This window comes from Rhinatrema bivittatum, chromosome 3, assembly GCF_901001135.1.
Source record: "Rhinatrema bivittatum chromosome 3, aRhiBiv1.1, whole genome shotgun sequence".
Classification (NCBI taxonomy): domain Eukaryota; kingdom Metazoa; phylum Chordata; class Amphibia; order Gymnophiona; family Rhinatrematidae; genus Rhinatrema; species Rhinatrema bivittatum.
In genome coordinates, this window is record NC_042617.1 from 75,307,786 (window position 1) to 75,330,143 (window position 22,358).

The following is a 22,358-nucleotide window of genomic DNA, read 5'->3' on the forward strand; positions in this document are numbered from 1 at the left end:
GAAGCTGGTAAGGGCCATTTCATATCCTGTCTCTAGGCACAAAACCCTCCTTTGACTATACTTCTGGCTTGGTGTTGCTCTACCCCTGCCAAAATTCTGAATAAAGGGCAAACTCATGGAAGCAGAATAATGTCTAGTTCATACTACCAAAGAACCTGGATCATCAATAGCTATAAAAAAAAAAAAGCTAAGTAGTACATGTCTCATAGCCATCCAAGAGTGGACTAAAGACAACAAACTCCACCTGAATCCCAACAAAACAGGGATTCTCTGAATACAAAACACAGATAGGTCCCTAATTTGAAAATCCTATCCAGAACCTATGACTCCCTCTAAAAATACTGGTAAAAAGCCTTGGACTCTTGCTGGACTCAGAGCTAACAATGCTTCTAAAGATCCAGGCAACGTTAAATAGTTGTCTTTTCAAATTGCATAAACCGCAAAGACTCTCACTAAGAAAATGAACCTAGTTACTGTAGTTCACACCATAGTAACCATACAGTCGGGTTACAGTAACGCGGGGTGGATTTTAAAAGCCCTGCTCGCATAAATCCGCCCGGATTTACGAGAGCAGGGCCTTGCGCGCCGGCGCACCTATTTTCGATAGGCCGCCGGCGTGCGCAGATCCCCGGGACTCGCGTAAGTCCCGGGGTTTTCAGTCGGGGGTGTGTCGGGGGCGTGTCGGGGGCGGGTCCGATTGGCGCGGCGTTTTTGGGGCGGGACGCGGCATTTCGGGGGCGTGGTTTCGGGCCGGGGCGGTTCGGGGGCGTGGCTGCGCCCTCCGGAACCGCCCCCGGATCGCGTCTCGGCACGCCAGCAGCCCGCTGGCGCGCGCGGATTTACATCTCCCTCCGGGAGGCGTAAATCCACGGATAAAGGTAGGGGGGGGGTTTAGATAGGGCCGGGGGGGTGGGTTAGGTAGAGGAAGGGAGGGGAAGGTGAGGGGAGGGCAAAAGAAATTTCCCTCCGAGGTCGCTCCGATTTCGGAGCGGCCTCGGAGGGAACGGAGGCAGGCTGCACGGCTCGGCGTGCGCCGGCTGCCCAAAATCGGCAGCCTTGAGCGCGCCGATCCTGGATTTTAGAAGATACGCACGGCTACGCGCATATCTATTAAAATCCAGCGTACTTTTGTTTGCGCCTTGAGCGCGAACAAAAGTACGCGAACGCGCCGTTTTTAAAAATCTACCCCACACTGTATAAGGGTCTAATAGACAAGGCCCTTCACAAACGTTTGCTAATATTTGTAAACCGTTGTGATGGCAAAACCGAACGACGATATATATAAAACGCGATAAATAAATAAATAAATAAAAAATATTAAACTCCGCAGCATGATTGATAGAAGGATACAAGCTACATGACCACATCACACCTGTCCTATATAAATTCCTTACTTGTCCCCTACAGAACCAAATACAAAACTTTAACGCTGATTTTCAAGGCTCTAAGAGGAAATGGATCTAGTTACCTGAGAGAACAGCTGTCCTGCTACATACCTTCCACACCTCTAAGATCCTCACAAGAAAACTCCATAAACCCACTAAGAAAAGGAATCAAAAGAATGGCTACATGCTGATGATCTGTCTTGGGAGTAGCTCATGCCCTATGGAACTCTCCCCTGAAGAGTCCGCCAAATGCACTATTACTCCCACATCAGGGAGATAGTAAATGGCTGACTCTTCAGTCAGGCCTTTAATGCCTGGCCCATAACTACCTTCCAAAAACCACCAAGGAAAAGAAAAAAGAAAAATATCACTTGACTGTGCTCATGAAAAAATTTTTTATAAAACATTTTTTATATATTGTAAAATTGACTGTATCGGCAAGCCTGGCGACAGACACCCTTGAATCTTTCAACAGGGGTTGTCCGGACTTCTCATAATTTACAGTCAACCTTTGTCACATTAATTTTTACTGTGGTTTTGTTTTTTTTAAGTGTTTTTCAATAGTATTAATATGTCCAGAGCAATTATTTCCTATATCCAAAGGACAAGAACAAGAACAATAAATCAACTCGACACCCGGCCTATGTTTCGCTACTGCTTCATTAGGAGCGTGATATTTACTTAAAGTATCTCCCGTCGGTATTTATTTCACCGGGAACATGCTGACATCCTTCTTGCCCAAATAATTATTCAAAAGGTTGGAATTAACATGGAATTCAAAAGCAGTTTACTTCTCATAGAATTCAAAAGCAGTTTGCTTCTCATACACCCGCCAGTTTTAGGCGGTATCCTTTATAATTGCCCAGAAGTATCCTGTAATAAACAGGATTTTTTGTGGATCAACCATTCAATATAGACATTTCTATATTGGCAAATCCATCTACTTGGATACCACCTGGTCCTCCAGACCCGGTGATTTTTACTTTCCATCAGACCATTTTACATCAAATATGTACAAGATTTACTGAACAACGCAAATATTGCAATTTATCTGCCATACAATTTCAGGCTCTTCAGGCATTAAGAGATAATCCTGAATTAATTATTAAACCCGCCGATAAAAGCGGTAAAATAGTGGTGATGGACAGAGTGCAATATACAAAAGAAGTTCAGCGCCAATTACAAGATCAAAAAGCTTATCTTCCATTACAAAAAGATCCTACGAAAGAAATATCTGATGAAATTCAACAACTTGTTGAAGAAGGAGAGAAAAAAGGTTTTTTGACTACCAAAGAAGCACGGTTTTTGATGAAGAAACATCCGGTTGTACCTGTATTGTATTTATTACCTAAGATACATAAAAGATTAGTAGATCCACCAGGGAGGCCAATTGTTTCAAGTAGAGGATCCCTCCTTGAACCACTTTCTAGGTTTGTGGACCATTTTTTAGCACCGTGTGTACCAGCTTTACCTTCATACATTAGAGACTCACAGCAAATGATTAGTTTTTTGGAGGATATACATTGTGATACAAGAAATTTAGCTTTGGCCACATTGGATGTGGAATCCCTTTACACAGTGATTCCACAACAAGAGATGATAATGATCGCTCAATCATATTTTGAGAGCAGACCTCGACCTCAACATATACGTTCTGACTTTTTAACATCCATCTTGAAGATTGCTTTAACAAAAAATTTTTTGCGTACGAAAAGAGTTATTATCAGCAAATTTGTGGAACAGCAATGGGGGCCTCTATGGCCCCCGATCCTGCAAATCTATACATGGGGGTCTTTGAACAAAAATGGATTACTGCTTCTCAACCATTTTCTACACACATCGTGACTTGGAAACGATATATTGACGATATATTCATTCTATGGCAGGGCACACACGTTCAATTTCTTGAATTTACTCGATGGTTGAACAATTGTAACCCATGTTTGCATTTTTCGGCTGTGTTTGATTTTGAAACCATTAATTTTTTGGATATTTCAATTCGCAAAATTCAAGATGGTTTTCAGACATCAGTATATCGCAAACCTGTAAGTAGTAACACCTTTTTACACTTCTCCAGTTCACATCCTCGTGGGCTAAAAAGAAAATCTACCAACTAGCCAGTTTTTGAGGATACGGAGCTTGTGTTCGACTCAGACAGATTATCGTTTACAAGCGAAGGATCTAAGTGGATGCTTTTCAGAAAGGGGATATCCATCACCTGTATTAGACGTGCTTTTCAGAGAGCAAAAAATGTAAATAGAGAATGGCTTTTTTTGCCACCACAACAAGATCACAATAATGAAAACATTCTGACATGTGTGATCCCCTTTACTCCGATGGCATCGATGGTAAAAGAGACAATTTTTCAAAACTGGCACATTCTCCAGAATTATAGTGAATTTTGCGATCGTCCGAGATTTACTTACACCAAAGGACCCAGTTTGAGGGATAAACTGGTACATTCAGATTCATCACCACTACAATTTAACAATGGCCAAGGAAGACATCAACCCTGTGGTAAATGTTCCGTATGTAACATCATGATGGATAATACGCAATTAACATTACAAAATCCCCCATTAACCATTATGTTGCGACAGAACACCACTTGTACATCTATGGGTGTCATTTATGTTATCATCTGCCCATGCCAAATGTTATACGTGGGTAAAACCATGAGACAATTGAGAGTGAGAATGATTGAACATCGATCCAGTATAAATACGAAACGTATAAGTGCTCCTTTAGTCCCTCATTGTCTAACAAAAGAACATACATTTGAAGATCTAAGGGTTTGTGTGATACAGCAAATATTACCACATTGGCGTGGAGGGGATCTCAATAAGAAATTAATGCAAGCTGAGCAGAAATGGATTAACTTCCTCGACACGTTACAACCTAAGGGATTGAATGGGGAACAAGAACTGAATGTTTTCCTTTGAGTTGCGATCTATTGCTGATCAATTAATGACGTCATTGACGCTGCCTTTTTTGTTTTTTGATTGACTGCCATTGCCTGTTTTTGATTGGTTCAATTCTTCTACTTAAGTGCTTACCATACGTCAATCTGGTTGCTGTTTCCTGCAATTCCGGAAGTAAGTCGAGACAGTATACGTCCATAATGAAGGTTTGGCAGTGCTCATCAAGTTCAAGATAAGTAATACTAAATATATATTTTTAAAGAAGCAAGAAACATTTATATAATTGTTTATTACAGGATACTTCTGTGCAATTATAAAGGATACCGCCTAAAACTGGCGGGTGTATGAGAAGCAAACTGCTTTTGAATTCTATGAGAAGTAAACTGCTTTTGAATTCCATGTTAATTCCAACCTTTTGAAGAATTATTTGGGCAAGAAGGATGTCAGCATGCTCCCGGTGAAATAAATACCGACGGGAGATACTTTAAGTAAATATCACGCTTCTGATGAAGCAGTAGCGAAACATCGGCCAGGTGTCGAGTTGATTTATTGTTCTTGTTCTTGTCCTTTGGATATAGGAAATAATTGCTCTGGACATATTAATACTATTGAAAAACACTTTAAAAAAAAAACACAGTAAAAATTAATGTGACAAAGGTTGACTGTAAATGATGAGAAGTCCGGACAACCCCTGTTGAAAGATTCAAGGGTGTCTGTCGCCAGGCTTGCTGATACAGTCAATTTTACAATATAAAAAAAAAAATTTATAAAAAATTTTTTCATGAGCACAGTCAAGTGATATTTTTCTTTTTTCTTTTCCTTGGTGGTTTTTGGTTTAATTGAATGGAAAATAATCAGCTCTTTTTTTGAATACCATAACTACCTTCACCATGGAAAGCAGCTGAAACCTGCTCTCCTACTTGCACCAGAATTAAACTGACGGCTATAAATTGTCCACCACCATACACAAGAGTCTTGAATGTGCTGCTACAACCCATTTTGCTGAAGTGCTGTTTTATTTATTTCAAGTTTAATTCTTACTGTCCACTTTCTTCAGTCTAGAATTGTTAAGCTGATACACGTATTGATTATTATTGAATTTTAATATGTTGTACCCTGCCTTGAGTAACTTTCTTATTCAAAAAGGTGGGTAATAAATCTAAATAAAGAAATTAATTAAGCAGATTTTAAAATTGATAGATAGATAGATAGATAGATAGACAGACAATGTTCCCTTCATCAAGCCAGTGCAGTACAAGTAACCTACATTAGGCACTGTATCTTTTACTTTTACTTACATTAGGCAATGTATCTTTACTGGTTAACCCCATATTTACTTATCCAAGTTATATCGACCTGTTCTTTGTAAGACATTTACTTGTCAATGTTATTGTTCTGTTAAAATGTAAACCGAATTGATCAGTAATTCTGTTATTGGAAAGTCGGTATATAAAAATGCTAAATAAATAAATAAATAAATATTGTCTGAATATACAAGTAAATTGCAGGTTGGATTACAACTGCGGTGTGAGAATGTTTGTTTTCAAAGCTTCAAAGTATTCTAAGTAAAAGAAAAGAATGTCTTTGTAGAGGGATGAGAAAACTGAGAGGGACAAAAAGCAGAAGTTATATCTATATAGAGCCATGTCTGGTAATGGTTAAAAAAAATCAATGTCCTTATTACATTCCTTTGTGCTTCTTTCAAAGTATTTGATCATTTTACTTTCAAATGTCATAAATACATTCTTGAGTATTTTTGTAGTTCCCTGTATGCATCATGATTATAAGTTCATTCTTGCAGTGCTCTGACCTAGAAGAGTGTTCCCCTAAAGAAATGTCACCTCGTTCTCTGTGACTTAGTTAGTTCTGTGAAGGCTTATTCTGGTCATTAGCTTGTGTAACAGACAGCATGGGTGAACCTGTAGTTCAGCAGGAACAGATCAGCTTAGTGTGAGGGGAGGTTGCCATTCAAATACCTTTGAGGGGTCTGGAATGGCCGTGCCCCTGAGAGTCTGTACAGCAGCTTTCTACAGAGAGCCCGGGAGGCAGTTCCTTATAGTTTGCTGAGAGTTAGAAGGTAGTGAGGCGTTTTTCCTGAATTGTTTTTCAGACCTAGTCAAACCAGTCCTATGGCTGGTTAGGATTTACCCTTTGGGTATATTTTCTAGGTTTAAGATTTTAAGTGTTTGGAGCCTTGTGGAGCCTTGTGAGAGCCTGCACACCATCTGGGCCCAGGGCACAGGGAACCCTATGTCTGGGGCTGTGGAGGTTAGAGAAGACCTTCCCTCCAAACCCTCATCACGGACGGAGGTGTCAGTGACCTGCTGCAAGGAGGAACTCCGGTGTTAGTTCCCACTGAAGGGAAAAGGACTTTGAGTTCAAAATCCAGGAGGAAGTTTTGGCTGTCCCTTCCTTCCTGTTTGAAGCAAGGAGAGTTGCTTGCTTCAAGGGGATCTCTCCCATCAGGGATCCAGAAAGAAGAAATAAAGAGATGGTGTAAGAATCAGAGAATCCAGAAGAACTGCTAACCATGAGTAAGGGAAATCACAAATCACTGGCGCACCCGTCTGGTGATTTCGGCCCCTGAGGAGAGAGAGAGATTTACTCTCTGTGTGATAGACTATTTACTATTTTTGCCAGATTTGAAGGGGTTTTTGACCAGCTTAAGGAGACCCTGCCCACCTGGGAACTCCACTTAACAAAGCCCTGGAGGGTGGATGTTTCCCTGACCCTGGTATGTGAGTCCTGCACAGATAGAGGGAAAGAGACTAACAGAAGAAAACAAGTATTGTACCATTTATCATCAGTGTTTGAATAGTAAACTCTTTAATTATAGACATTAACATTACGTGCTTCCAGAGTGGTTATTTGAGCACACAGCACACAATGAGTTCATGTATCACTCTCCCAGGGGACTCAGACTGAGAAACAGAGGAAGTGAGACCCCTCTTCCAGGGACAACACCAAAGGATAAAGTCACCCCTAGCACTTGGGCACTGAAAGTTAACTCTTTCCTCCATAAAATGGATCCACACCCTAGGAAAGGAGTCAGAGAGAAGAGCTAGTCAGGTGTCCCTGCCCCAAAAAACTATAAATAAGTTTATGGCCCCACAAGAGTGTGACATACCTCCCGAGGTGGGGTTACACTTGGTTTCCTCACCCATGACCAGATATAGATCTCCGATAGCTGTAAACTCTACTTTGTGACTCCCTCAGCTTTTTCATCCTAAGAGAAGTTAGACAAAAATAAACCTATGTGACATCAGCGTTAATTTACCTCAGACACCCTACCCTGCCCCCGGTAAGCCTCTGCTCAGTGTGGGTAGATTTATATGCATACAGACCCCACATGTGAACATTTACCCGATATAGGGCGGGCAATTTTCTTAAAGGCCATTTTAGTTGATAAAGCACTATTTTACTCATGGAAATGGCTTTTAAAATGACCTTCCTGATTGATTCTACTTGGCGCTAAACAAATAAATACCCAAGAATTAAAGTCTCTTCTATCTACTTACCTTCACTGGCTTTGTCAAGAACATTCTTTGGCAAGAATAACTGATCTGTTAAATGTTAATTCTTTGGCAAAGGCCTCAGTAAATCTTTCAATAACAATTACAATTGACTTTTTACAGTGACTTGTTTGTTGTTATCCATCAGTGATCTAGCAATTAAAAGATATATTCTGAGTGTGACACTCTGGTAAACTAATCTTTCACCTGGTTACATGCCAGCATTCATTAAAACTTCACAGTCAGTTGTGGATTTGATTCCTACTATTCATTTATTCAGAAAATAGAGAGCTACACCCTGCCCTTTCACTGAAACAGAATATAAAAGCAGATGAAAAGCACATGACCCAACTAGTCTGCCCATGATGCTTTGGATTCTTAGCTCCCTTTCTCACATAATAGGCTTCCAACAGTACTTATCAATTTATGTTTGAATTTTATGTAGGGTCCAGTTCTAACATGTTGGGTCATTGTGTATACGTTCAAACAAGAGAGGAAACAAATCACTTGTTACAGAAAAAATAAATAATTTTAAATGTGAGAGCAACGTCATCAGACACCAGTACAATTTGTTTTTAATCCACTGTCTCTCGCCACTCAATGGGCCACAAAAAGCATCAGCTGTTTTAGAACTCTACTGTATTCATTTGACGTTATCTCATATATAACAAACATCTAATAATCCATTTAATCGAAACAACTTTAATATATCCCAAAAACTTTTTTGTCTTTTTTCAAATATTATATTCTACTAAAAATACTTAGCTCCCACTGTAGCATTCCAAACACTGCCCAACATGGACCATGTTTTGGCTGTCACCAGCCTTCGTCAGGGGACACCTCATATGTGCAAATCATCAAGACGCCTTGTTTAAAACCGCATTCATCTATAATAGTTTATCGGAGAATTTAATTTCCTTCTAATCCATCTAGTCTCATAAATGGCGCCACGGCATTCAATGTAGTGACAGCCAAAACGTGGTCCATGTTGCACAGTGTTTGGAACGCTACAGTGGGAGCTAAGTATTTTTAGTAGAATATAATATTTGAAAAAAAGACAAAAAACTTTTTTGGGATATATTAAAGTTGTTTTGATTAAATGGATTATTAGATGTTTGTTATATATGAGACAACATCAAATGATTACAGAAGAGTGCTAAAACAGCTGATGCTGTTTGTGGCCCATTGCGTGGCAAGAGTGGATTAAAAACAAATTGCACTGGTGTCTGATGACATTGTTCTCACATTTAAAATTATTTATTTTTTCTATAACAAGTGATTTGTTTCCTCTCTTGTTTGAACGCATTCATTGTTGAGGGGAGTTTGGCTTCTGTGTTGTGATTTAGGTGTTGTGTCCCGGAAGTGGATCCTTAGGCCGACCGGCGAAGAGAGACGGTCGGGAGGCAGAACACGCACAGCCGAAGATGGATCTTCACCTGGAAACCCGTGATGCCCCCAGAGGAGCTGTCGACGCCCGGGTCGCTAGGGCTTAGGTGGCTTCGCCCTGGAAGTCCGAGGTCCCCCCAGGAGGAGCCCGTAGGGACCAGGACCGCTGGGACTTAGGTGAGAATACGAGCCGAGGTCAAGGCAGGCAGCAGAAGACAGAAGCGTGGAGACGTACCGAGGTCAAGGCAGGCAGCAGAAGTCAGAAGTGTGGAAACGTACCGAGGTCAAGGCAGGCAGCAGAAGTCAGAAGCGTGGAGACGTACCGAGGTCAAGGCAGGCAGCAGAAGTCAGGAAAACAGGAACGCTGAAACTGGCAGGCAGGATCAGGAACAGCAACTAACACTCAGGAGCGACCACGATGCAAGGCAAAGCAGGAAGGAGCACTGCAGACTTAAATCCCCCGCCGGCGCTGACGTCAGGAAGAGGGCGGTTCAGCACTTCCAGGTGCTGGACCTGTAAAAGGACGGCCCTCGCGCGCGCGCACGTTCCTTGCAGGGGGAGGAGTCGTGATTGGCCCTTGGCAGCGTCAGCGGCGTCTCCCTCGTGGAGACGCCGCTGCCATGCGGCCAGGCCGGCCCCGGATCCCGCGGCTCGCGGCAGTGCGGAGGGGACCCCGGTGGAGGTAAGGACCCGGTCGTTAAGGCGGCGACCGGGGCTGCAACATTAGGGTCATTGTGTATGCCTACATACAGATCATCCAGGTGAGATCAAGCAACCTGATTGACCACTGTGAGGAGGGAATCTGCTGGCCAAACAAATTTGACTTCAGTTGAGTTTTGGAGCCTTGGAAATCTTACAGCTGTGGTTTAACATCATAACATTTCTTCTTTATTTAACCATTTCTTTTATTGCTGAACACAAAAATTTAGATGGTAGGGACTTAAACTACATTTCAAATTAAGCAAAGCTCTTAAAAAGTCCCTTGGTGTATTTGTCTCCTGTTTGTGATTACTTGTGATTTTCCTTCTGTATATTTTATTAATATGCATGCTTTTATTGTAACCCACTTAGAACTTGGGATTATGCAGGCCAGAAATCTTTTTAAATAAATAAATAAAATAGGCTGTTATTTTTAAGTCGGCAGTAAAACTGTTTCATTATAGCCAAATCCATTAGTATAAGATATAGTATCAGAATAATATAATGTAACCGAATGTAATACTGTCATTTGAAACAGGATTTACATATGTTGCAGAAGTGCTTTATACAAGACAGCACAGAATTGTAATTAAATAACCGTATTAATATTCAGTCTAGACACTATGTTGAAATATATGGAATGTAAGGCAGAAAGATTAGATGCTAAGTAGATAACTTCAGGAAGCACAATTTATTACTTGTAATATACTTTGGCCAATTTATTGCTTGTCATAGAGCTTATGTAGTAGTACTTAACCGAGCACAGAATTCTGCCAAAATACCCAGTGACATAAGTGTAGCTCAGGTACCTTGCCAAATCAGTCCTGTGACCCTCTAATATTCCAATGTAAAGTCAGATTCTTGCAAACATACATTGTATTCAATTATGGAAACACAGAAAATAGTTTCAGGTAACTGGTGAAATCCCACCTCAAGTGGCATTTTCAGTTCTGGAGGCTATACCTTTGCAAGGATATTGAGAGCTCAGTGAAAGTCAAACAAAAATGGTACACGATCTGCAACACAAGCTCTGCACTGATGGTTTCAGGAGCTTAAACTGTACTCTCTGGAAGAAAGAAGGGAACAGTGGGAAGAATATGACAAACATTCAAATATTTAGCAGGCTTCAACAAAATAAAATGAGGAGTTTGCCAATGCATTGACTCGCTGAAGCCTCCCTGGTCGTGCCCTTCCCCTACCTGTTTCGGCGCCGATAGTCTCTATTTCTCTTAGCTGTGAGTGGGATAGGCCCCGCTTGCGGCACCACGTGGCTGCCCTAGGCAACCGCCGAAGTTCACCTAATGGTCCTGTTTGTATGTTTATTTTACTGTTTATGGTATCACTTTAATCTTCTTAGAATGAAAGTCCGAAAATAGGTGGAATATAAAAAATGCACATGCATACACAATGTTAAACCATGACATAAAGTACATGTGTTAGCAGCATGCAACCTATGGGGTAGATTTTCAAAAATACGCACAGGCGTACACGTGAACACGGTACCTGGCGCGCACACATGTATGCCCGATTTTATAACATGCGCATGCAGGCGCGGGTATGTTATAAAATCGGGGGTCGGTGCATGCAAGGGGTGCACAATTGTGCACCCTGCACGCGCCGACGCCCGCGGGCTCCACCGGTTCCCTCCCAGGCCGCTCAAAAATTGGAGCAGCCTGAAAGGGAACTTCCCTTCTCCCTAATCTGATCTTTCCACCCCTTCCCCTAACCCAGGGGTCAGGAACCTTTTTGGCTGAGGAGCCATAAACGCCACATATTTTAAAATGTAATTCTATGAGAGCCATACAATATGTTTAAAACTAAATACAAGTAAATGTGTGCATTTTATGTAAGATCACACTTTTAAAGTACAATAAGTCTCTGAAAATATTACACCAGGCCTTAAGACACCAATACATCTCCTATTAGGAAAACGGACCAAGTCAGGCTGCTATAGAGTCCTACACAGAAACTACACGCCAGCAGAAAACCTCACCTGAATCACGTGCTGTCTCTCACCTAACATAGAATAAAGAGATCAAAACGCATAACAAGAAGCATGCAGAAAAAACTGAATTGGAAACTGCAACAAGCCAGAGTCTCTGTATGCAGTGTAACAAAGGAAAAAAGAAACATCACCCATCCTTAAAAAACAAATCAAGAAATATAAAATCATCAGCAGTAAAACTGTACTAACAAAAAGAACATATTTCGAAACAGCTGATGAGTGGAATATCCAATAATTAAAAACTCATATAAAACATTTCCAGATACCAACAAAATATTTCAAAATAGCAGACACAAAGACCCAGTAATGAAAAATAATAAGGATACAAAAATTTTTTTGCTCTGCATACCTGGGAACATTTGATATCCAGGTGTCCTGAGATTGCTCTGAATTAGCAGGAGGCGGGGTGGTTTGCTTGGAACTTTCTCCTCTCTCAGTCGCATACCAGCGCTCTCTCTCACATTGGCTCTCAATGACACACCTATATACACATGCTCTCAGTACTCACATATACACATGTTTTTTCTCTCTCACTTATATAGGCTCTTAATTACACATTTACACACATGCTGTCTATCTTTTCACGCTTACACACACACACAGGCTTTCAATCACATAAATACATGCTGTCTTTCTCTCTCACACACAAACTCTCATTCACATGCTTACAAACATGTCCTCTCTTTCTCTCATTTACACACAGGCTCTCAATCACATACTCACATGCTCCCTCACCTAAATCAGCTCTCGATCACACACAGACACACATGGTCTCTCTCTCTCTCTCATTTAAACACAGGCTCTCAATCACATACTCACATGCTCCATCACCTAAACCAGCTCTCAATCACACACAGACACACATGATCTCTCTCTTACTTATACACACAGGCTCTTAATCATACATACACATGATTTCTCTCACACACAAAGGATCTCAATCATACACACATACTCTTTCACACAAACAGGTTTTCAATCACAAACTTACACATACAGGTTCCCAATGGTAAACTTACATTCATGCTCTCTCTCTCACAGGCAGGCTCTCAATCACAGACATACTCTCTTTCACATATACAGGCTCTCAATCATTCACATACATGCAATCTCTCACTCACACACACAGGATCTCAAACACACATGCTTGCTCGCTCATTCACTCTCTCTCTCCCCCACCCCCACCCCGGGAACTCACGGCAGCAGCAGCCTCCTCCCAACGCTAACCTCCTTCATTTTCAGCCCTCGCGGAGGCGGAGTCCCATCGGCCGCGGTTGAAGCTCTTCATTTTCCTCCAAGCCGCGCTGCAGTCTTCTTTTCGTCGGACACTAGCGTGGCCTCTTCTTGCCGCGCACACACCCGATGCTCTCTACTTCCTCTTCCGGGCCGCGGGGGTGGGGTGGGAAGAAGAGACCACACTAGCGAGGTCTCTTCTTCCCATGCACGCACCCGATGCTCACCACTTCCTCTTCCGGGCCGCGGGGGGGGGGGGGGGGCGGGAAGAAGAGAGCACGCCGGTGCCGCTGACTCCAGCTGTCCTGCCGCGCTCCGCCCGGGCTGACAGCATTTTAAGCCCGGGCGGAGGAGGACCGGGGAGCAGCTGGGTCAGCGGGGGACTGGAAAGTGTGGCGACACTTGTCTGTGAGCCAGATGCAGCCCTCAAAAGAGCCATATCTGGCTCGCGAGCCATGGGTTCCCGACCCCTGCCCTAACCTATCCTCCCCCCTAGCCCTATCCTAAACCCCCCAATCTTTTATTTTACCTTTTGCGCCTGCCTGGAGGCAGGCGCAAGTTGCGCACTACGGCCACCTGCCAGCACGCAACCCTCCAACACAGCGGCAAATGGCCGCTGTGCCAGAGGCCTCTGGCCCCATCCCTGGACTGCCCCTTTTGTAAATACCCTGGACTTAGATGCATCCTGGTGCTTTACGCATGAAAATCAGCCCCTATATATTTTTTTTTCTTTTTCTTTACTTATTCAATTTTCAAAAATTACACAAGGAATAAGCTCTTGAAAAGAAATAAGTATTAACATGTTAGCAAAACAGGAAACAATACCAGTTAATAATCTATATTACAATCAAAATCATAGATATCCAACATGCCTGGAATATATTAAAAATAAATGGTGGGGAGAGGAGAAAATAATCATAAAATGTGGAAAAGCAAATGTTGCTTACCTGTAACAGGTGTTCTCACAGGACAGCAGGATGTTAGTCCTTACATATGGGTGACATCACAGGATGGAGTCCAATCACGGAACACTTTTGTTAAAGTTTCCAGAACTTTGACTGGCCCCTACTGGGCATGCCCAGCATGGCACTAACCCTGCAGCCAGCAGGGGTCCCCCTGCAGTCTTGTTACAAAGCTACAGGCAGTGCCGAAAAATATAATAAGAAAACGAACCCAACACCGCGGGGTGGCGGGCGGGTTTCATGAGGACTAACATCCTGCTGTCCTGTGAGAACACCTGTTACAGGTAAGGAACATTTGCTTTCTCACAGGACAAGTAGGATGGTAGTCCTCACATATGGGTGAGTACCGAGTTGAGGATGTCCGGACATGCACCAAATGTACCCAGGGACGTGCCAGAGGCACAAAACTGGAGTAGAATTTGGGAGAGGGCATCCTGAACCCCACCGGGCAGGCAGAAGGGTGTTGGTTTGTCACGTCGTAAATAGGTTACGCAATACAGACTGGCCGAAGATGGAATCTTGTCTTCCGGCTCTGTCTAAGCAATAGTGGGCTGTAAAAGTATGGAGAGAACTCCAGGTGGCAGCCCTGCAAATGTCAGGAAGGGGCACCAATCGTAGGTGTGCTACTGAAGTCACCATGGCCCTCACAGATTGTGCTTTAACACGGTCTTGAAGTGGAATGCCCGCTTGCTGATAGTAAAAGGATATGCAGTCTGCTAGCCAGGAGGAGAGAGTCTGCTTACCCACAGGCTGTCCCAATTTGTTAGAATGGAAAGAGACAAACAACTGAGTGCTCTTTCTGTGGGCAGCTGTACGGATTGAGGGTGGATAGATTATTTTTCACTTTATTGAATGGGCGTGTAACCCCATCTTGGGGTATATAAAATGATAGGAAGGATTTCCTTATTTTTAGTAGGGTCCTTCTCCAAATTTATTTAGTGCATTCTGAAATTAGATGGTGAAGTGGACCTGATTATGTTCCTAATGTTTAATTTGTTTTTATAATGTAATGCTGTGAATGTAACATTGTAAACCACCCTGATCAATATAGTTTGAAGGGTAAAATATGTAAAAGTTTGTTGAATGGAACACCATCATTCTCCTCTCCATGAACTCTGGCTCCAATACTATGTCTTTAGTGCTGGCACAAATAAAGTATGAGCAAAGAAACACTTTTGAATAACCAAACTCATAACTTTATTTTCTGGTTTTGATGCCAGTCACTAATAACAGGTATAGTATGGAGTAATAATCATACTGAATAATTAGAATTCATGGGATACACAGTCAGATGAAGCATCTCACAGTAGCCTGATGAGATCAGTCTCTTAGCCCTCACATGAACATCAATTAAATCTCACAATCTCCACTCCAAACATTTTAAAAGGAAACACAAAGATGGGAATTCCCTACTATGAGGTTCTTCCAATTTCACACCGATAGGTACTCTTCCTTCTTCCTTCTTCCATATCCCACCCACCCCATTCCAGAAGAGACAGGCATAATATTCCCAGATTCCTCTTCAAGATCAATCCCAGTCTCACAACTGCAGGGAATGAGGTTCAGCCCCTTGGACTTTACTCACAACTCTTTTGCCATTCAACCTTCACCATTCCCATCCTCCATTCCAGCCTTGCGCAAGTCCCTCTGGTATCCTTCAGGCCCTGGGATCTTCATGGAGCACACCTCTTTTCAGAATAAGATCCTCTCTCCTTTCTCCGGTCTTTTTTCCCTCTTGGGGAAGAAATACCTCTCCTTCACTCTTTGCTTCTGGACTATTGCTCAGTGAGAGGAATTCCTTCTTCAGCTCCATGGCCTCCGGTCTCTACCCTTAAAGGGAAAAGCCACTGCAGGGCTCTACTCCATACTGAAGTGCTCCCAGGCCCACCAGCCCTTGCGCAACTAGAAACCAGAGACTTAAATCTGTGGGGTCTCCCCACAGGAAGAATTAGGGATGTGAATCATTTTTCTAATGAATTGAAATATTGTACGATATTTCTATCGTACAATAGTCAATTTTACCCCCGATATTTTTGTTACTTTTTGTTATTTTTTGCTATTTTTGTTAGTGTGCGCTAACTCCTGTTAGCGCACACTAACCCGAAAAATGATTTTTCACTAAAAAAAAACAAACAATTTTTTCCTACGGCCAAGCAGGAACGATCAGGCACCCGATTCACATCCCTAGGAAGAATATCAGTGGAGGGGGTGTTTTTCACTTCATCAAGGGTAAGAAGAGGGTTCAGGGGTTAAAGAACCATTTTTTCACTTCATTAGGGTGAAAAAGGAAATTGGAGATGTCTTGTTAAAAAAAATAAATACTCCACCCCTGAACCTCTCTCTGACTCCCCTGATGTCTGATAAAAATAAATCAACTATTGGGGAAGTCAGACAGGGGATCGAGGTGGGGGATTTTATTTTTCTTCTTCATCAGGATAGAAATGCCATTTTTATGTTTCATTAGGGTCAAAAGGGACTTCGGGTTGGAGGTTATTTTTATACTCTGTCAAGATAGGAGGGGGATCAGGGGTAATTTTTCACTTTATCAGGGTAGAAATGGGGGTTGAGATAAGGAAGTATTTTTCACTTTATTGGATTCAGAAGGGGAATAGGTGGTGGGAATATTTATTTTTGCCAGACAGGGGAGGCAGAGAGTTGGGGGGGGGGGGGGATATTATTTATATTACATTTCTGGGAAAGGAAAGGTCAAGGATATGGCTTTCCTCCTGTGGCAATCTGCCAGCATGCCAGTGAGGCACACTGTTTCAATTTAACTTCTGACAGGGGGCAGTACTGAAGTGCGAAAAAAAAAAATGATTTAAGTGTAACTTCTGCTCAGGGGGCCATAGTACAAAGTGCGCTGATAACTAATGAGCACATTAGCATGCTTTGTACCTGTTTAGCATATGCTAGCGCATTAACATTTAATGCATTGGCAAATGGGAAATCTTACTTTTTTTTGTCGGTCAGTGACCTTTGTACATGGCACATTCTTGTAACATGCATCCTAACAGGGTTTATAATGTGCATTAATTTTAACATACCTTTAGTGCATTGGTCCCTGAGCTTTCAAAAGAAATATTTTCACCCTATCCTGGTAATAAGATGCCCAAAAGAGAACAGCAAAGTCTGCAGCATGCCAAGGAGCTCCACTGTCTACTTCTAAAGTCCTTTTAATTCTGCCAACAAACTTTTCCTAATTAGAATAAGGCAGCACCTTCAATCTAGCAGTAGAAGCCTGAGGGTTTAGTAAAAAAAAATTGGCTTGGATCCCAGATTCAAGAAACAGGGTTCTACTTTCCTTGTTACATCACCAAATACAACAAAAAATTAAAGCCATGTCCGCCTCTAAAAAACCCTCTGAATTTCAGGGGCTTAAGGATGCTGTGGAGACAACACTCACAGTCTCCTAGGTTAAGGTTGGTCCAGTCATTGTATGACAGCAGCAACTACTGGCTGATTCCAGGCACAGAGTGAACTGGAGGAAATCATGGCATTGTTTTTTAGTCACTCAGCTGTCATTGCTATTGCTGCATTAGTAGGAGAGGGTTTTAAACTTGGAAGATACCCTGGTGGCTCAGAATAGAGGTCCATTGCACTTCTGCCTCCGACCTGCCTGCCCACTGTTGCCCCTTTGTTAACGGTAACGAGCCATTGCTAGAGCAGGATCTAAAGAGGCTGCAAGCCCCAGGAATAAGAAGGCAATCACGTCAAAAAAACAAAAAATGTAAAATACCAGTGTTGCTGTTATTATGGACAAGGAGAAACTGTGTACTTTTTGGAGTTCTGGCTAACTTGTTTCCATGCATTTTATTCCCCGTTTTGAAGTCATTATACAATACAACAAGCTGAGAATGTTTTTGGACTCTTCACTGGGCAATCTAGGCATAGCTCTTGCTTGCGTGAATATTTTACATATCCCCAACATGCTTCAGTTCATTATTATTATTATGACTACAGAAAATATGAGTTGCAAAGTAAACATAGACTGTATGGTTGAGGAAATATATATAACCCCTATTATAGAAAGCAAAGGGTGGAGTAGGTTAAAACTGGCTGAAAACCCAGATGAGGATTCTTCCAGTAGGGGTAAGTTCAATGCTGTAAGTCACAAGGAAGATCATACACAGTCAATAAAAGAAGACTTTTCATAAAAGTGTGTTGTTCCTATTGAAAACACTTTAGAGAAACAGAAAAGTAGAAATGATGGAAGAAAAGGACCAAATGGTCCATCCAGTCTGCTCAGTAAGCTTATGGTAGTATCTGCTGGTTCCCAGACCATAAAAGTCAGGGCCCTCATTGGTTGCTGTTGGCATCCAGTTCCCCATTAACACCCTTCCCCCCATACTTATCTGTTTCCCACACTAGCCCACATTGATTGCTGTTGAATCCAATTCCCTGTTTTGCCTTGCTGTTGAAGCAGAGAACAATGTTTGAGTTGCATCAAAATAACAGCCTTATAGATTAATGGTAGTAACCACTGCATCAACAAGTTACCCCCATACTTGTTTCCCCAGACCGTAAAAGTCGGGGCCCTCAGTTGCTGAATGAATCGCATTCCCCATTTCCCCCTGCCATTGAAGCAGAGAGCAATGATGGAGTTACATTAACAGTATCAATACTCCATGCACTCGTTTCTTGATTTCCATCTTTTAGCCTTTAGGGTTCCACAGTATTTATCCCATATCCTTTTGAATTCTTTCATTATTTTGGTTTTCACCACCTCCTCCAGAACGGCATTCAGGCATCCACTACCCTCTCCATTAAGAAATATTTTCTGACGTTGGTTCTGAGGCGTTTCTTTGGAGTTTCATTTTGTGACCCATAGTTCTACTGACTTTTTTACAACGGAAACAGTATCTGAAGATGTGTATCATATCACCCCTGTGCCTCCTCTCTTCCAGGGTATACATATTCATATCCTTCAGTCTCTCCTCATAGGTTTTCTGATACTGACTCCACACCATTTTGATAGCCCTTCTCTGGACCGCCTCCATCCTGTCTCTATCCCTTTTGAGATAAGGGCTCCAGAACTGAACACAGTACTCCAGGTGAGGCCTCACCAAGAACCTGTGCAAGGGCATTATCACCTCCATTTTCTTACTGGTTATTCCTCTCTCTTTGTAGCCCAGCCATCTTCTGGCTTTAGCTATCGCCTTGTCACATTGCATTGCCATCTTCAGATCGCCAGAAACTATCACCCCAAGATCCCGCTCTTGGTCTTTGTAGATCAGCCTCCCCCCCCCCCGCCATCTCATACTACTCTTTTGAATTATTGAATCTCAGTTGCATGACTCTGCAGTTCTTGGCACTGAATCCCAGCTGTCAAATCTTCGACCACTCTTCAAGCCTTTGTAAATCACTTTTCATTCTCTCTACTCCTTCCAGTTTGTCCACCCTTTTGCAGCTCTTGGTATCATCCACAAATAGACAAACTTTACCTTCTATCCCTTCCACAATATTGCTCACAAATTGAACAGAACCGGTCCCATTACCAATCCCTGTGGCATTCCACTTAACACGGCTCTCTCTTCAGAGTAGGTTCCATTTACCATTACACACTGTCTCCTATCAGTCAATCAGTTTGAAAGCCATTCCACCACCTTGGCACTCACTCCAAAGCTTCTCATTTTGTTCACAAGTCTCCTAGGTGTTACGCTTGGGCTCCGGTCAGGAGGCGTGAACACCACCCAGCAGGGTGGCTCCAGGTGGAGAGAGACAGGAAGCTTAGAAACAGTGTCTGGTTCCAGGCTGGGTCAGGGCAGGCAGCAATAAGCAGTGTCTAGTTCAGGCTGGGTCAGGGCAGGCGGCAAGGAGCAGAGTCTAAGTTCAGGCTGGGTCAGGGCAGGCGGCAATAAGCAGTGTCTGGGTCCAGGCTGGGTCAGGGCACAGTAAGCAGGGCAAGGCAGGTCAGAAGGCCCGTAGGCCACACACACACAGAAGGCCCGTAGGCCACACACCATAAGCGGGGCAAGGCAGGTCAGAAGGCCCGTAGGCCACACACACACAGAAGGCCCGTAGGCCACACACCATAAGCGGGGCAAGGCAGGTCAGAAGGCCCGTAGGCCACACACATACAGAAGACCCGTAGGCCACACACCATAAGCAGGGCAAGGCAGGTCAGAAGGCCCGTAGGTCACACACACACAGACAGAAGGCCCGTAGGCCACACACCATAGGCAGAGCAGGGCAGGTCAGAAGGCCCGTAGGCCAGACACACACAGAAGGCCCGTAGGCCACACACCATAAGTAGAGCAGGCAGGTCAGAAGGCCCATAGGCCACACATACACAGAAGGCCCGTAGGCCACACACCGTAGTCAGGGCAAGCAGGTCAGAAGGCCCATAGGCCACACATACACAGAAGGCCCGTAGGCCACACACCGTAAGCAGAGCAGGCAGGTCAGAAGGCCCGTAGGCCAGGTGAGAACAGCGAGGAAGGAGGCCCGAAGGCCGCGCAAGGCAAGGCAAGGAAAGGCCCGAAGGCCGCGCAGGGCAAGGCAAGGAAAGGCCCGAAGGCCGCGCAGGGCAAGGCAAGGAAAGGAAAGGCCCGAAGGCCGCGCAAGGCTAGAGCAGGGAGCCCAGGTGAGCTCGATGCCGAAGCACCGAGGCAACTGTCAGGCAGGGTTATAAGGGCACACCCAGAACATAGAGTGGACAGAGGAGATGGACTGGACCTGTCCGGAAAGCCAGCACTAGAGGGACCCCTGGTGGTGAGGCGGTTGCACTGCAGCCAAAACTGTAACACTAGGTAGCACGTATCAAAAGCTTTGCTGAAATCCAGGTAGATGCATTAAGCGCTCTTCCTTGATCCAATTCTTTAGTCACCCAATCAAAAAAATCAATCAGATCTGACAGGACATTCCTCTGGTGAATCCATGCTACCTCAGGTCCAGCAACTTACCAAATTGTAGATAATTCAATATCTTTTCTTTCAGCAGCATTTTCTTTAATTTTCCCACCACTGAATTGTGGCTAACCGACCTGTAGTTTCCAGCCTCCTCTCTGCTACAATTCTTATGAAGCGGGACCACAACCGCTCTTCTCAAATCTCACAGCACCACTCCCATTTCCAGGGATCTATTGAACCCGCCAGAACATCTCTGAGTTCTTGTAGTATCCTTGGATGTACCACATCTGGCCCCATGGACTTGCCCACATTCAGTTTTCCTAGCTCTTCCCATACATACTCTTCTGTAAAAGGAGTTGTGTCTAGCCCATTCCCTTCTACAGTCTTGTCAACCAGCAATGGTCCTTCTCCAGAGTCTTCTTTAGTGAACACAGAACTGAAGAATGTGTTTAATATTTCCACCATTTCTTGTCTGTCTCGAAACATTCCTCCTTGTCACCTTTCAATTTCACTATACCACTTCTGGCTTTCCTTCTTTCTCTTATATATCTGAAAAATGTTTTGTCAACTCTCTATCTCATAGGCATTCCTTTCTTCTGCTTGACCTTTTGCTTTTCTGATTTCTTTCTTTGTCTCCCTCATTTTCACCAGGTACTGATCTCTGTGTTCCTCTTTTTAGGATCCTTTATACTACTTGAACGCTGTTCTTTTTGCCTTTATTTTTGCAGCCACCTCCTTTGAGAAACAAATTGGTTTCTTTCTTCTTGAATTTTGTTTACTAATCATATAGATTTGTTGCCTTTGTAATAGCTCCTTTTAATTTAGCCCACTGTTGTTCCACCTTGCCCATTTTCTCCCAGTTTTCTAGTTCCTCCAGGTACATCCCCATTTTGGCAAAGTCCGTATATTTGAAATTCAAAACTCTGGTCTTCGTGTGACTTCTTTGTAACTTATTTGCAATATCAAACAAGACTGTCTGATGATCACTTGTACTCAGGTGGGCACCTGTCCAGACATTATAGACATTGTTCCCATTTGTGTGCACTGGGTCCAGGATTACACCATCCCTCGAGGGATCCATTACCATTTGTTTGAGCAGAGACCCTTGGAGGGCACCCAGTATCTCTCTACTTCTCATAGATTCCACAGAAAATTCCACAGAAGATTCCAGTCTACATCCGGCAGATTAAAATCTCCAACAAGGAACACTTCTGCCTTCTTTCCCATCTTTTCAATGTCTCTGATCAGATCTCTGTCCAGCTCTTCTGTCTGAGTTGGAGGCCTATAGATCACTCTGATGTAAATGGAAGCCTCATCATCTTTTTTTTAGGCTAGCCCATAATTCTTCTCCCCTACTCCACGCCCCCTGCATTTCAATTGCTTGGATATTGTTTCTGACATAAAGCG